Here is an 11,184-nt window from a genome sequence, read left to right as displayed (position 1 = left end):
GGAAAGAAAGGCGCTCGGAGGGCCCTGCAGCACAAAAAAAGGCACTCGGCTGCCCCTACACTGGAAAAAAAGGCATTTGGTGGCCCCTACACCACAGAAAAAGGCACTCGGGGGCCGCTACAATGCAAAAAAAGGCACTCAGAGGCCCCTACACTGGAATAAAAGGTACTCGGAGGCCAGTGCACCACAAGAAAAGGCACTCGGTGGCCCCTGCACTGCCAAAAAAGTCAATCACAGGCCCCTGCACAGCAAAAAAAGGCACTCAGAGGCTGCTACAATGCAAAAAAAAGGCACTCGGAGGACCACACCACAAAAAAAGGTACTGGGTGGCCCCGACAGCACAAACAAAGGCACTCGGGGGCTGCTACAATGTGAAAAAGGCACTCGGAGGGCCCTGCACCACCAAAAAAGGCACTCGGAGGCCCCTGCACCACAAAAAAAGGCACTCAGAGGCCCCCACATTGCAAAAAAAGGCACTTGGAGGCTACTACACTGCAAAAAAATGCACCCTGAGGCCCCAGCACCTCAAAAAAAGGCACTCCGGTGCCCCTACACTGGAAAGAAAGGCACTCAGAGGGCCCTGCAGCACAAAAAAAGGCACTCAGCTGCCCTTACAGTGGAAAAACAGGCACTTGGAGGCCTCTACACCCCAGAAAAAAGCACTCAGTGGCCCCTACACTGGAAAAAAAGGCACTCGGAGGCCCATACACCACAAAAAAAGGCACTCGGAGGCCCCTACAGCACAAAAAAAGGCACTTGGGGGCTGCTACAATTCAAAAAAAGGCACTCGGAGGCCCCTGCAGCAGAAAGAAAGGCACTCGGCGTGCCCTGCACCAGAAGAAAAGGCACTCGGGGCCACTACACCACAAAAAAAAGATACATGGAGGACCACACACCCCAAAATAACAGCACTCGGAGGCCCCTACACCACAAGAAAAGGCACTCGGGGGCTGCTACAATGTGAAACAAGGCACTTGGAGGCCCCTGCACCACAAAAAAGGCACTTGGAGGCCCCTGCACCACAAAAAAAGGCACTCAGAGGCCTCTACAACACCTTCCACTTCCCTATCAGACACAGAGGCTGATGTGACCTGACAAGGACAGGAAGCCGCCTGGGGCCTGCCAGTGGCCTATCAGGCACTGGTACTTCTGTGAGCTCACAAGCAGAGTCAGCAGCCATGGGCATCCCACTGCCTGATGAGGCACTGAGACCAAGGTGACCTCAAAATGCAGCCAGCACGCAGAGGCCTGCCACTGGCCTATCAGTCACTCAGACTGCTGTGAGCTCAAAAGGACAGCCAGCAGCCAATGGCCTCGCACTGGCCTATCAGGCAATGGGACTGCTGTGACCTCACGAGCACAGCCAGCAGCTGTGGGTCTGCCACTGGCTATCAGGCACTCAGACTGCTGTGAGCTTAAAAGGACAGCCAGCAGCCAATGGCCTCGCACTGGCCTATCAGGCAATGGGACTGCTGTGAGCTCACAAGGACAGCAAACAGCCATGAGCCTGCCACTGCCCTATAGGGCACAGAGGCTGCTGTGACCTCACGAGCACAGCCAGCAGCCAAGGGCCTCCCACTGCACTATAAGGTACAGAGACAAATGTGACCTCAAAAGGCAGCCAGCAGACAGAGGCCTCCCACGGGCCTATCAGGAATAGGACTGCTGTGACCTCACAAGCACAGCCAGCAGCCATGGGCCTGCCACTGGCCTATGAGGCACTGAGGCTGCTGTGACCTCACAAGCACAGTCAGCAGCCAGTGGCCTGCTGCTGGCCTATCGGGAACGGAGGCTGCTGTGACCTGACAAGCACAGCCAGCAGCTATGGGCCTGCCACTGGCCTATCGGGCCATGGGACTGCTGTGACCTCACAAGCACAGACAGCAGCTTTGGGCCTGCCACTGGCCTATAAGGCACGGAGGCTGATGTCACCTCACAAGCACAGGCAGCAGCCAGGGGCCACCCACTGCCCGATGAGGCGCTGACACTGCTGTCAACTCAGAAGCACAGTAAACAGTCAGGGGCCTGCCACTGCCCTGTAGGGCACTGAGGCTTCTCTGACCTCACAAGCCCACCCAGCAGTCATTGGCCTCGAACTGGCCTATCAGGCACTGAGGCTGCTGTGACCTCACAAGCACGGCCAGCAGGCATGGGCATCCAACTGCCCTATAAGACACTGAGGCTGCTGTGATGTCACAAGCAAAGCCAGCAGCTGTGGGTCTGCCACTGACCTGTCAGGCAATAAGACTGCTGTGACCTGACAAGCACAGCCAGCAGCTATGGGCCTGCCACTGGCCTATGAGGCACTGAGGCTGCTGTGACCTCACAAGCACAGCCAGCAGCCAGGGGCCTGCTGCTGGCCTATCAGGCTGTAGGAGTGTTGTGACCTCACAAGCACAGCCAGCAGCTATGGGCCTGCCACTGGCCTATACAGCACGGAGGCTGCTGTGACCTCACAAGCACAGGCAGCCGCCATTAGCCTCCCACTGCCCTAGGAGTCGCTGACGCTGCTGTCAACTCAGAAGCACAGCCAGCAGGGGGCGCTGTAGACTAACTTATGAGGCATTGAGGCTACTGTGACCTCACAAGCACAGCCAGCAACCATGAGCCTGCCACTGGCCTAGGAGCCACTCAGGCTGATGTGACCTCACAAGCACAGCCAGCAACCATGAGCCTGCCACTGGCCTAGGAGCCACTCAGGCTGATGTGACCTCACAAGCACAGCCAGCAGCAATGAGCCTGCCACTGGCCTAGGAGGCACTGAGGCTGCTGTGACCTCACAAGTACAGCCAGCAGCCAGGAGCCTGCCACTGGCCTCAGAGGCACTCAGGCTGCTGTGACCTCACAAGCACAGCCAGCAGCCATGAGCCTGACACTGGCCTTTGAGGCACGGAGGCTGCTGTGACCTCACAAGCACAGCCAGCAGGCACTGGCCTGCCCCTCGTATATCAGGCACTGAGGCTGCTGCTGTTGCCCGAAAAGCGGATTCGTTGCCCGGTGTGCAATAAGCCAATAATTACACACTCAGGAGAGACATTTGCTTATTTATTTCAGAGTTGCACAAGCCTGGGTGCTCGGTCGTTTCCCACAAATCAAGCACACACCCCCCCCAACTTTTCAAGTAGCATTTATACAAACAAATTGCCAGATTTGCAATTTTCCCTTTTACACTGATTGGTTAGTGATTTCTTCATTCCCCGGGTCCCAACCCTGTCTCCCAAGGTCCTGATGAGGGGAGATCAATTAACACTGCCCCAGCAGGGACAGTAGGTGTTATCTCCCAAAGTCCTGACAAGGGGGAGATAGTCCAGACCCCTTAATTAACATTGTTTCAGCAGTGAGAGGAGGTTTTGCTTCCCAAGGTCCTGGTGCCCAAGCAGGCCTTATTTCAAAGCCTTGACATCCTCCCTTTCGGAGTGTGGGGCACAGGAATGCAGCCTGCTTGTAACTCCCTTATCTTTCCAGCCTGCACCAGCTCTGGGGCCCTTTCTTACTGAACTAGGAGTGCGGCCTAAGGCTTCAGCAAATTTAGCTACTCATGAAGCAAGTTTTATCTAAGTGGCTACCTCTAGACCACTTCAGACTTAATGTTAGAAGTTATCCTAATCTACCTAGTTCACGCATTCCTTCTGAGCTTCCCAGGGTTGTCTTGTAACAATTCCCCCCTTTGAGACTTATATGATCATTTTCATATTAGTCTCACTCTTTTAAAATCTTTCCCATATTAATTTTGTACAACATCTACAAATGCATTGAATCACTACATAAACGCATACAAAAACTACTAACACCATTCCCAAAATTGTTAAACACTTTTTAACCCATGAGCTCACGTCAGGGAACCAGGAAGTCAACCATTTCCATGTTTCTTCAAATCCAAAAGAGGTATCCTCTTTCTGAACCCCATGTAAGATTTCAGTCTGCTTCCAGATTTCATTTAGATCGGTAGAAATTCTCCCGCTTTGATCCACATATACACAGCAACTAGTATTTATTATTGTACATACTCCTCCCTGAGATGCCAATAACATATCTAGAGCCATCCTGTTTTGGGTAGTTATTTTAGCAATTTCTGAAACCTCCTCTTGTAAAGCTGCAGTGGCATCAGAGGTTTTATTCCCTATTTTTTTCAATAACTGCTGAAATATTTACTATTGCTTTTTCAAGTTCACTCACTCCCAGTTGTGGAAACAGCCACCTTACGAATGACTGCAACCTAGTAGGTCGATCTATTAAAGGATTATTGACCCTCTTTTGTCTCCTTATGAATGTTCTTAGCCAGGATTTTTGGTATTTATTACTCAATTCTTTTCTTATAGTAACATTAGGGATTATTGCCCCTAAAGTACATGTCCCTGACCAATTAGGAGGTAGCACTTTTCGTGCCTTGTTTCCACACAACCAATACCATCCACTACCTTTTGGAACACGCCACCCATTTAGTTCCTTACTTGGCCACTTATAACCTATTCAGGTATCCGAGAGCAATCTTTATAACCTCCTACCTTAATGGCTCCAGTACAGTTGATCGGTTGCTTTCCATAAAGTACAGTTTTCTCCCACCATTTATTACTATTATTACATCTTTGGATACATTGATAATAATCTCCTGTCACACTCTGGACTTCCCATTCCTGTTTGGTTGTTTCATAGGCACTCCAATTAGTGGGAAGCCCTTGTTGGAAAGTTCAGGGAAGTGGGTACACACCCAGCAATCCCTCTGGTTAACTATCTTCATAGATTTCGTAATTACTTCCAAATGGAGATTGTGACTCCAAAATCCTTCCTGATTCCCTTTAATTGTTTGGCTCAGGTAACCTAGAAAAACTAACCACCACATTTCTCCCCTGGTTGTTAAGGAGAACATCATTTTTACACAGATACCGTAACAACAATATTAACCCTATTCCTAACAAACAGATTAAAGCATTTTTTCCCTGAATACAATCTAAATTTAAAACCGATTCGCTTCTAATACATCTCATATATCTTTATATATTTTTAACTTTAGAGGTTGAACTTGTTCAGCTTTCCACGTCTCTCGAGGTACTGCTTTCACTCGGGTGTAATCTAAAAGTATAACTGGATGTACCTACGGAGAGAAGAACCTTTGCCATAGACAAGAGATAATCACTTAAAATTTGATCACCCTTAACGTGCATTTGAATTTCATTTCCAGTTAAATTTACAGTGTAAGGTTTGCCATACAGAATCTCAAATGGACTAACTTTCTCCCTAACCCTTGGGGTTATTCTGGTTCTTAATAATGCCAGAGGTAAAACATCAGTCCATTTCATCTGAGTCTCCTGACACAATTTTCCTACCTGTCTCTTAATTGTTTGATTCATTCTTTCCACTTTTCCACTGGATTGTGGCCTCCAGGGGGTATGTAAGTCCCATTTAATTTGTAGTATTTTTGAGATTTGTTGTACTATTTCTGCTATAAAATGAGGTCCCCTATCTGAAGAAAACCCTTCTGGTACCCTAAATCTTGGTATGATTTCTTTTAATAACATTTTCACTACCTCCCCTGCTTTAGTGGTACGACACGGGAAAGCCTCAGGCCATCCTGAAAAGGTGTCAACAATTACCAACAAATATTTATATCCATTACATCTTGGTAATTCAGAAAAATCAATTTGCCAGTAATCCCCAGGCATGAAGCCCCTTTTTACTTCCCCTGGGGGGGGCTTCTTCTGAATCCTGGGATTATTTCTAAGACAGATTTCACATTTTTGTGTAATACCCTTTGCAATTATTAACATACTAACTCCCACAGCAAATCTTTTAACTGTTTCAACCAATGCCTCAGCTCCCATGTGGGTACTACCATGTATTTGCTTCATCAGCTTCTTCATTATCGGCAAAGTTACCACACACTGTCCAGTAGATGTCACCCACCATCCTTCAGGAGTTTTTATGCATTTCAGTATTTCTGCTAATTTATTTTCTTTTTCAGTGTATACTGGAATTTCCATTTTTAACAGTCTCTCTGGAACTAATGCTGCCACTGACATGGATAATGCTGCCCTTTTTGCAGCCTCATCGGCCTGTTACGGAAATTAGGCTTGTCGGCCACCATAACAGGGCTCGACCCTAGGTTCCCCCAAGTAAAGTTCAGAGCCAAATCAAAACAAAGTAAATTTTAATCACACGCGTGCCGTAATTACAGCTCGAGCTGGGTGCCTCCGAAGAGGGACCCTAACATAAACAAATCCTGGGTAATTATAGTCTTTTCAACTTCCATTTCCCACCCCTCACGCGATAGTTAGACCAATAGTAATTTTTTGGTCTGGGGTCTCCTGCTCCTCATTGGGTCTCATCGTCTTTCTGAGGCAAGCTGGTTTTCTCCTTATTCTTGTTTTTTTGCAGTCTCTGATGACGGTTGTACTTCTGTTTTTGTTGGGTCTGGCGGTTGCCTCCCAAGGTCTTATTTTCCCCCATTGTTTTGGCGTCTTCCCTCTCGGAGTCGGTGACACAGGTGCGCAGACTGCGTGTGGCTCCCTTATCTTCCCAGCCTGAACGAGCTCTGAGGCACTATTTTTTATTAAACTAAGTAAAGATTCGTTACTTTTCCCACGCACGGCCTAAGGCTTCAGCAAATCTAGCCACTCATGCTAAGCAAGTTTTATATAAGTTGTGCTAAGCAGCCATTTCTAGACAGTTTCAATTCACTGTTCTTTAACAGTTTCCCCCCTTTGTTTTTATGAAGCATCCCTGCTAATATTTTAAACAGAGTTCTCGAAGTCTTTCGAGGCATACTATCACTTTCCATACTCTTATATATAATATGATCGTAAGCAATAGGCATAACACAGTTAAACTGAACACAACTACTACCGGGTGCAATACATGATTATAAATCCCTGTTGTGGTTGGTGACCACCCTAGAAGAGTTTCCCAGCCATGATGTTCTCCGTCCCTTTTTACCCTTTCTAAGATATGATGTATCTCTTTTGCATCATGGTGAACAGTGATTAGAGTTTTCTGTCCACTGTTCCGGATGCGCTCTAGCAGTTGATGCAAATCATCATGTTGCAGTAGTTTCCTTACCAGGGTGAGATTCATCCCAATGGGAGTAGGTAGTAAATTTTGAATTAATGTATAATTAGATTGTAACAATTGATAAGACGTGATAGGAGCTGAATAATTGAAATCACATCCCATGATTTTGGTAAAGCTACAAATACAAATATTTCAATGATTACTCATATCTACTACAATGCCATCTATAACTATAAGACTACAAAAGGTTCTCATACGTACACACCCTCTCCCAATATATACAAGTATAGTTGCAGGTGTTTCATCAGGGTGTATTTCAAAGTGACAAACATTTTGCTCAGTGTCAAGACAAATGTCTTGGGCTTTGATGGTATTACTTTCACAAATAAACCCTTGCTGTTCCTGTACAATACATGCGCTAACGTCCACAGTTTGCCATTTATTTCCATTTCGTTGGGCCCATACTCTGTGTTCCAATGGATAGAGTATAGCTCCATTGTGATTTAATCCTAACGCAATGATTGGATATATTGTATATGTTGAAGCATTACGTATTGTTGAAACAAAGGCTGTGGCCTCAGTGTTGATAGGATCATAAGTAAAATTGACCAGATACCACCAGGATTGGAATTCCTTTTCAAATTCGGTCACATTATCCCAAATTACCTTTCGAATTTCAGTGGGTAAAGTGCCTTCTTCCCCTCCCTTATAATCGCTGCTGCCATAGATTGCATCCACAGTTGAGCTTGGATGCAACTGAGGGCCAGGGAAATATTAATTTGGGCTTCCCCAAGTGCATCCACTATCAAGTGGTGATCTTTTTCATTCATTTTTTCCCACTGAGGTAATATCTCGGATGAAAGCCATTGGTTAGTTCCTAATGCTAATAGAGAAGACCTCAATGGATGTTTTAATCTGTATAAGTCACTTGTTGTTGTGCTCAGTTTATTTACGAGTACTTCAGCATCTATACTGTTTAGGACTCCCAATCCTGTTCCTATGATACCGGTCACATCTCTCCTTGTTCATTTTGGAGAGGTGAGGGTTCGCCTATGTAACCACGCCGTCCATCCCACATAGGACGTACCTAAGAATAGTGAACAGGTCGGTTTGATTGTAGAGATATAATTTGCATTAATAGCTCTACTCGTTTGAGAGACCATGATGGATTAAATAACACTCGTTGTTGGCCTGTATTTCTAATCACATACGGTCCAATTTCAAAGATTTGTGGGGATAAGGTTTTCTTACTCTTCACGGTAACAGAGTTATTTATATTGGTGGAAATAATTGTAGTCAGGGTAGGTATTGCTGTACTGGGCTCAATAATGTCTATTTTAAATTTAAATGACAGTCCCACATTGTGGTGAGCCCACAGGCAAACTATAACAACAGGTTGTTCTAAGGTAAAATTGTACCAACAATCCAGTTTTTCAGTGGCACAAATTTTCCTTTCTTTTTCATTTGATTTGATTTTAGTGAGAGAGATTTGAGTTGCCTTCTCATGGGTGGACCCGTTGATCACTCGACACCCTATCTTTATTTCCTTTCCTGTCCTTCCCAGGAGTTGGGGAAGTTGGTTAGTATTATCCCAGCTCCATTCATTTTCTGAGTATACTTCAGTTCCATGCATGACCAGGGCTGAGAGGTTTAAGTTTTTATCAGAACTTAATCCCATACTTCCGGTATACTTAACACGGGCCTGGGACCATGGCCACTCTAAGGTTCTTTGACCACAGCTTAGGGAAAGTAGCATTGCCAGGGTTTGAAACAGCAGGGTGCAGTAAAGGGAAAGAGATTTGTGTTAGTGAGGCGAGTCCGAACAGATTACCCTGGGGAAGTCGTGTATCCCATCGAGCTTTACGTGGTTGTTTTCACTGTTCTGCTGCAACCTCTGCTGTGTTTGCTTCTTGGACTGTCACTCGTTTCACGTGAGAGTGGTGAATCCAATTCTCTTTTCCTAGAATTTTAACAGCGCAGTAAGAACTTAACAATACAGTATAGGGTCCTTCCCATTTTGGTTCTAGTTTTGTTTTTCGCGAGAATACCTTTATCAACACTTTATCTCCAGGCTGTATAGCATGTGCCTGAATGTCTGATGGCACTGGCTGAAACCACTGAGCCTGATTTTGCAAGGCCTTAAACCGTTCTTGTAAGGCTAGTACCTATTGTGTTACTCGTTCATCTCCGTCTAATAGGCTGGTCTTAGGAGGGATATAAGTCCCTGGTATCGCTAAATGTCTCCCAAAAAGAATTTCTGCTGGTGGTAGTCCTATGGGTTGCCGTGGAGAATTTCGAACATCCCACAGAGCTAAGTTTAATGCCTCTGGCCATTTTAGGCTAGCATGTGTGCATATTCTTGCTATTTTCTCTTTTAATGTTCTATTCATTCTTTCTACTTGTCCTGAAGATTGTGGGTGATAAGGAGCATGTAGGTTTCTTTTTATTCCTAACGATTTACATAACTGATTGATTATGCTTGCTGTAAAATGGGCACCCCTGTCTGAATCAATGGCTTCTGGGACCCCATACCTGGGTATGATTTCCTTCAGTAAGGCTTTTACCACTCCCCCTGTGTCAGCCTTTCTTGTTGGAAAAGCTTCTACCCAGCCTGATAACTGATCTACTATCACTAACAAGTGTTTGTATCCATAGACAGATGGCATATCTGCATAATCTATTTGCAGCTTCTGGAAAGGGAAGTAAGCCCATGGTCGTCCCCCCCAAATCTGAGCTTGGCTTGTTATTTGAAAACTTCTGGCAGGTCGGGCAGCTATTTGTTATTCTTCTAGCAGCTGCATAGATTCCTGGAGCAGCCCATACTTTCTGTACCTGTTTAGCTATTCCCTCGGCTCCCCCATAAGCTTTATCGTGAAACCACCTAGCTATAGTAATTAAATATTTTTTTGGTAGAATTGGTTTTTCCCCAATTGTCCATATTCCGTCACCATTTTGTTTTGCTTCCCACTGTTCCCATTGTTTTTTCTCTTCCACTGAGCAGTCTTTTTCATACATAGTTTTGGGGTCTGTTAAGTTTGGCCACTCACTCTGGTCCATCCTTGGAACTGCCCCCATACATTCTCTCAGAGGTTGTTGAGCTGCAGCCCTCGCAGCAGCGTTGGCTAGAGCATTTCCTCTGCTAATTTCTGTAGTGTCTTTAGTATGGGCTGGGCAGTGTATTACCGCAATTTCTTTGGGCAGTTGAACTGCTTCCAGCAAATTACGTATTTCTTCTCCATTAGCTAATTTCTTTCCTGATGACGGCAAGAATCCTCGTTCTTTCCATAACATCCCTGTTGCATGACACACTCCAAATGCATATTTAGAGTCGGTATAGATATTTACCCGCAAGCTCTTACCTATTTTTTGCTGCTTGGGTCAATGCTATTAATTCTGCTCCTTGAGCACTTACTGATGGAGACAAAGGATTGGCCTCGAGCACCTCAAAGACGTTAGTGACAGCATAGCCGGAGTGACGTCTTCCGTCCAAATAATAGGATGACCCATCTGTAAACAGAACTAAGTCCGGGTTCTCCAAAGGTTCATCTTTAAGGTCCTCCCGGGGCTTGCTCGAGCTGACGACCACCTGCTCACAGGAATGATGTGGCTCTCCGTCCTCCGGTTGAGGCAATAGCGTTGCTGGATTCAAAATATTGCATCTTTTGAAAGTCACATTATCTGCATGCAGTATTATCAGTTCATAGCGGTCAGCTCTCTGTGGGGATAGTGCTTGAGTCGCATATTGCTTCATTAACAGTTCTACTTCATGTGGCACATACACAGTTAATGAATGACCCAAAACCACAGGTCGTGTTTTTTTCAGTAAGAGCTGCTGTAGCTGCTATTGCTCTGATGCGTCCTGGAGTGCCTTTAGCTACCTCATCTAGTTGCGTGGAGTAATAGGCCACTGGTCTACGGTGAGGGCCTAGTTTTTGGGTGAGTACCCCACTTGCTACTCCCTGTCGCTCATGGACAAATAATTCAAATAGTTTGCTATAATCTGGTAACCCGAGAGCAGGGGCTGAAACCAACGCTTTTTTCACAGATGTAAAAGCTTTCTCCCTTTCTGGGCCCCAGGCCAAAGGCTCTATCTCCTCCTTTTTTGTTGCCTGTACCAGAGGCTTAGTAAGTTCTGCTAACCCCGGAATCCACGGTCGGCAGAATCCTACAGCTCCTAAA

Source organism: Dromaius novaehollandiae, unplaced genomic scaffold (assembly GCF_036370855.1).
Source record: "Dromaius novaehollandiae isolate bDroNov1 unplaced genomic scaffold, bDroNov1.hap1 HAP1_SCAFFOLD_59, whole genome shotgun sequence".
Lineage (NCBI taxonomy): Eukaryota > Metazoa > Chordata > Aves > Casuariiformes > Dromaiidae > Dromaius > Dromaius novaehollandiae.
This window is presented reverse-complemented; position numbering follows the sequence as displayed.